Source organism: Nannobrachium achirus, assembly GCF_963921795.1.
Source record: "Nannobrachium achirus genome assembly, chromosome: 20".
Lineage (NCBI taxonomy): Eukaryota > Metazoa > Chordata > Actinopteri > Myctophiformes > Myctophidae > Nannobrachium > Nannobrachium achirus.
Window position 1 is genome coordinate 7,189,201 of NC_137827.1, and position 6,000 is coordinate 7,195,200.

A 6,000-nucleotide genomic window follows, 5' to 3' on the forward strand; every position below is an offset into this window, starting at 1 on the left:
CTAGTGAAAACAGCTCGATCTACAAGCACACAACGCCTCGCACCGCGAGGCGTTGTGTGCTTGTAGATCTGCTGTTTTCACTACTTTTGTGCAACGGCCTTGTATGACGAAGCAGGGCTTTGCTTTGCGAAAAAAATGTATACATTTGAAACATGGAGATACAAGGTTTCTGCAAGACAGTGACGATTTACTTTGTTGGCCGCCCAGCCCCCAAAATGGAACGAAGGCCGACATTTTATTTTTATTTTTTTTCCTAATGGCTGGCCTGGACCGGCCGGGAATGAACCGGCTGTTCGGGAGTTGTCCCGCTTTTCCCAATGGCCAGCACGTCCCTGGTTGTAACGCTTTCCCTTCCTCGCACAGCAAGTCTCTATGGCCCCAAAATAGCCGATCTACGAGCAAGAAATAGCCGATCTACGAGCTCGTGTGAGCTTGTAGATGGTCTATTTCTTTGGCTAATGCCCCTCACGGCCTCACCCCACCAACCAACCCACCCCAGCCCGGCATTATGGATACTCGGGTTCGAGTGGTTGAAAAAAAAAAAAAAAAAAAACACTTCCGGTACATTACCTAAACCGTAGCTCCCATAGTCAGAACATTCCGGCATTACCAAGACAATCTTATATGAATTCAATGCTGAAAAGAAAAAAAGAAATAAACAAACCGAAAAAAGAGAGAATCTTCTCCTGTGAGTTTATTTTTTTTGCGGTGGGCAGAGCTGAATAGACCGGACTAAACAAGGAGAAGCGTCTCTCTCGGCTTTCTTTCTCTCACGACAACAACAAAAGACGGGACGCGTTTTTTTCTTCTTCTAACGGACGAGCTAATGGAGGCTTTAAACAACTGCTTTCATCCAAAGGCCCCGGAGTTACGAGGACACACACACATGCGCTCACACGCGCACGCACACACACACACACACACACACACACACACACACACACACACACACACACACACACACACACACACACACACACACACACACACACACACACACACACACACACACACACACACACACACACACACACACACACACAGACCTCTATTGTATACAACTATGTACTATGTCGCTCTCATGCTCTGTGTGCTCTGATGTGAAATGATGTTTGTGTGTGTGTGTGTGTGTGCGTGCGTGTGTGTGTGTGTGTGTGTGTGTGTGTGTGTGTGTGTGTGTGTGTGTGCGTGCGCGCACATGCGTGTGTGCGTACGCGCGAGCGTGTCCACGTACACATACGGGACGGTATTGTACACAAGGAAAAGGGAGAAGAACACAAAAATAAAAATCCTTTGATGGAATCTGTAAGGACTTCAATTAATAGAAATTAAAATAAAATTACTGACATCTCTATCAAACCGCCGTCTGGTCATTTGAATGGAGAGCGACAGAATCAAGGATGTCTATCACGCATCCAGAAGTATGAATGAAAGAAATGCTTTTATTTTTCATTTGAAAATGTCTGTTCAACTGAGTCACAGCTGTTAGACAGCCTAGTATAACACTCATGGAAATGTGAGAGCGGGATGTTTTACTGCTATAGGACAAAGTACTTAAAGGGCAAGACCACTTTGGTAGAGGTTTGGGTGGCGTAGTTACCTTGCCATGATGAAACTCTGAAAGGAGGGCAACAGATCAAAAATAACTTCTCCATTGGCAAGAAATTGATTATTCAAAATATGATGCAGGCTCTTTTAGCCCGTAAACCACTGGTTCCATGACTCCAGCAAAATTCCCATTTTATTTCCCTACATCTAACTATAAACTAGAAATACTGTTCCTACGAAACAGTGTGGGCTTGCATGGAACACCATGTATGGGCACAAAGATCTACCCTTTGGCTGCACCTCATTGGCTAAGGGCTCTGCCTTTGTACTGTCGGTAATTTATTGAGGAGAATAAAATTGACCTATAACATACTAGTCTCGCCTTTCAACAAGCCCACAATTAGGGAAACCCACGTCTGTCTGTGTGTGTGTCAATGGGAAAACCCTTGAACAAGTGACGTCAATCGGGTGATGACGTCATCATCATGCTTGGGCTTCACTGTGATGTCCGACTAAGGCCCCTTTTAGATGAAAACAGGCTTCACTGTAAACGGCTAAGAGCCGTTTAGTTTTCATTTTTTATGTGGTCTTTAGATGAAAACGCAATTTGTCCATAAACGCGGTAATTTGCATGCCAGGTCGCTAGGTGGCGCATGTCGCCATGACCACACTGCCCAAGTTCCGTTCTCTGGTCCTCCTGAGTAGAGATGGGATTTATGGCTCTTTGAAGTGAGCCGAATCTCTGGGATCCGTTCCTTTCAAAGAGCCGTTCAAAAGACTGGCTCATTCTAGTCACTAGTTGTAGTTACTTTGTAGATTTTGATTATAATTATCACTTATACATTAACCCTATATACATTTATTTTGGACATAATAGGTACATAGGCCTACCTGCCATTTGAAAATAGCCGATCTACAAGCTGTGAGCTAGATCTGCTATTTTCAAATGTTTTTTTCTCCCTACATTTTATTCATTGGAAAAATTGTGAAATGGGACATTTTGCATAATGAGTACTTTCTAGCTACTATTAGTAGCCTACTTTAACTACATTTTGATACCAATACTTTGATATTTTTACTCAAGGAGCCTACATTTTTTATTCCAAACTTCAACTTGTGGCAGAGTATTTCTACATTGTTGTACCTTTCCCACCACTGTTGTTCATTAGAAAGGAACGGCTCCCTATACTGCGAACCGGATCCCATCGTTCATATCAAAGAGGCCGTTCAAAAGACTCGATTAGTTCGCGAACATCCCGCCTCTACTCCTCAGTCAGTCAATACAACGCACTGCCGTTGTCGCCAAAAATGCTTAAAAAGTTTGTTCCAGACGGTCGGAACAGACACATGTACCATACACATCCCGGGACTATATTTATTCCTTATGATACGATACAGAAAAAGGCGTTCGATTCACGTTTCGTTTCAACACAGAGGACTGGAGTCAATGCCTTTACTGCAGCTTATGGAGGGGATGATGATTACACACAGACTGTCGCTATTTTCAAGGTCGGCTATTTTTGCAGTTGTCTGCTATTTTCACAACGCACCGCGACGCGTTGTGAGCTTGTAGATCGGCTATTTTCACAACGCACCGCGACGCGTTGTGAGCTTGTAGATCGGCTATTTTCACAACGCACCGCGACGCGCTGTGAGCTTGTAGATCGGCTATTTTCACAACGCACCGCGACGCGTTGTGAGCTTGTAGATCGGCTATTTTCACAACGCACCGCGACGCGCTGTGAGCTTGTAGATCGGCTATTTTCACAACGCACCGCGACGCGCTGTGAGCTTGTAGATCGGCTATTTTCACAACGCACCGCGACGCGTTGTGAGCTTGTAGATCGGCTATTTTCACAACGCACCATATACCATGTACGCGCTGTGAGCTTGTAGATCGGCTATTTTCACAACGCACCGCGACGCGTTGTTGTGAGCTTGTAGATCGGCTATTTTCAAATAGCTACGGTATAAATTAGGGCTAACGTTAGCAAATAAATGTACTTAATAGTTACTTTACAGTTTACACCACTGAACTGATGTTTAAAACGCAATTAAATTGCTCTTCATTAAGGTACAGTATGAGTATGAGCTCAAAGCTATTTATCATAGTGGCATAAAATGAAGGGGGGAAAAAAGACGATATATTCGTCAATCGCTGATTATTTGTATGACAATTAATCATCTGACAGCCCTATTAGGACGTCCCACATCTTATCATTTTCAGTGGTTTGCTGCGTTTACGGTATTTAGATGAAAGCGGGAGATACAAAGCGTTTTTACCTTTTCCACTTTCAAAGGGGGTTTCACTTTGTTACGGTTTCACCCCCCGAAGACGCCATTTTCGTCTAAATGACCCCCCACAAACGGTTATAAATCATTACGTTTACAGTGAAGCCCGTTTTAATGTAAAAGGGGCCTAACAGAATCACTTTCATGCCCATATATGGAGCTCCCTGGTGTCATCAATATTAAGCCCATATCTAACAGGACTTCATATGGGAATGCCCATATATTGAGGCCATATCGGCCACATACCACACTAACAGAATCCATATATGGCCAAGACAGCCCATATCTGTGTGGCTGGTTCTACAGACAGGGATCTCTATATATGTATGGGCAAAAAAGGGTATGATGTCAGATGTCATAGACATCATAGGACTTTCACATAACGAATAACTGAGTAAGCATGTTTGGGCTCTCACAGCATATCTCCATATACAGTACATAGATCTCCATATATGAGTACCAGGGGTCTCCATATATGGGTAACTGGTCTGATATACATCACTGGCCAGATGGCCAAGAAGGGCAAGGTCGCATGTCGCCCTGAGGCGTCTTACTAGTTAGATGTTATTATATTTTACCATTAGGTATTATTAAAATATAAATGGTAAGACGGAATTCAGTTAGCAATTTAGGCCACTAAACTGCTCCACAAGACGCAAGCTGGTATAAAATAACTATGTATTTTTGAGCGGTGGTAAACCGCTCCATAGAGTGGCTGTGCGTGTGTCTGTAGAAACGTGTGTGTGTAGCATAGCCTGTACATCCTAGACTCAAATCCTAGTCTGAAGACATTATGCAAGCACAACCACCGCTCACTTCACATTGGGTGTGATTTTTATTCTTAGACTGCCAGCTGCCTTTACTTCCGGTTTTGGTCATCAACTTGATGACCAATGTTTCAACTAAAATCACAGATGGATGAATTGCAACTGTCAGATGTGCAAATCAGTGTTATTAGGACCTAGAGATTTTGTTCCTCCGAAACAGTGTGGGCTCGCTCGTGACTACATTCTACAGCGTGCTAACTGTCATATGAAGCTCAACCAATACTCCAGCTAACACCACTCCCAGATTTTCCACACCTCAATTGCACCTCATTGGCTAAGGGCCCTGCCTTTGTACTGTCTGCGACGGAACTCACGCGACGGAACTCACACGACGGAACTCACTCTATAAATAATGAGGATAACATAGTGTTCTCGCCTTTCAGGCGAGCCCACAATAAATAAAGTTTCCCCAGGATTATAGTCCAACATGCCAACATGATTATATTCTGCAACATGCTAACTGTCATGTGAAGCTCAACCAATACTCTAGCTAACACCACTCCCACTCCCTGCCTTTGTACTGTCTGCGGCAGATATATGCGGCGGAACTCACTATATAAATGAAGCTCAACCAATACTCCAGCTAACACCACTCCCAGATTTCCAACAATTGCGCCTCATTGGCTAAGGGCCCTGTCTTTGTACTGCCTGCGGCACAAATAGGCGGCGGAACTCACTATATATATTATTATATAAACTAGACCAGGTCAACCTGGTTGTGCCAGACCCCCTGTCTGTCATCATCATTTATGACATCATGCCTTTTGTAGGCATGTCATCATCATGTCATCATCATATATACCCTTTATATAGAAAAGGGACAGACCGACATTTGCTTATGTAGGCCTACCCATTTCATGGGTCTGGCAATAATGAGGATAACATAGTGTTCTCGCCTTTCAGGCGAGCCCACAATGATGTCAATGGTTTGTGTGACGTCAGACCAGAGCTCTGGTCGACCTGTATAAGATGTGACACAGTTTCTAAATCACCCATTTAGTCGTGGTACAACCAAGAGAAGTTCTTTACAGACATAGAGTACTGTGAGAGTCAGAGAGGCAGCGATATATAGAGACATAGAGGAGGAGAAAGAGATTGACAGAGAATATATTAGTCTTTCCAACCTGCAAGAGACAAAGAAACGCCTTCCAATTTACTGTCCAAGTAGCAGCGGGCGGTGGCCATGAACCAATCTTCCAAGACTCAGGTGTCCTGTTCTAGGCGTCCGTACGCCTTCACGTCTCGGGCCACCCTCCATGAAGACATGAAGAGGAGCCACAACAACTTCTGCCGTCAAACGATGACCAATGGACAGCTGCCCTCATCTTCCTGT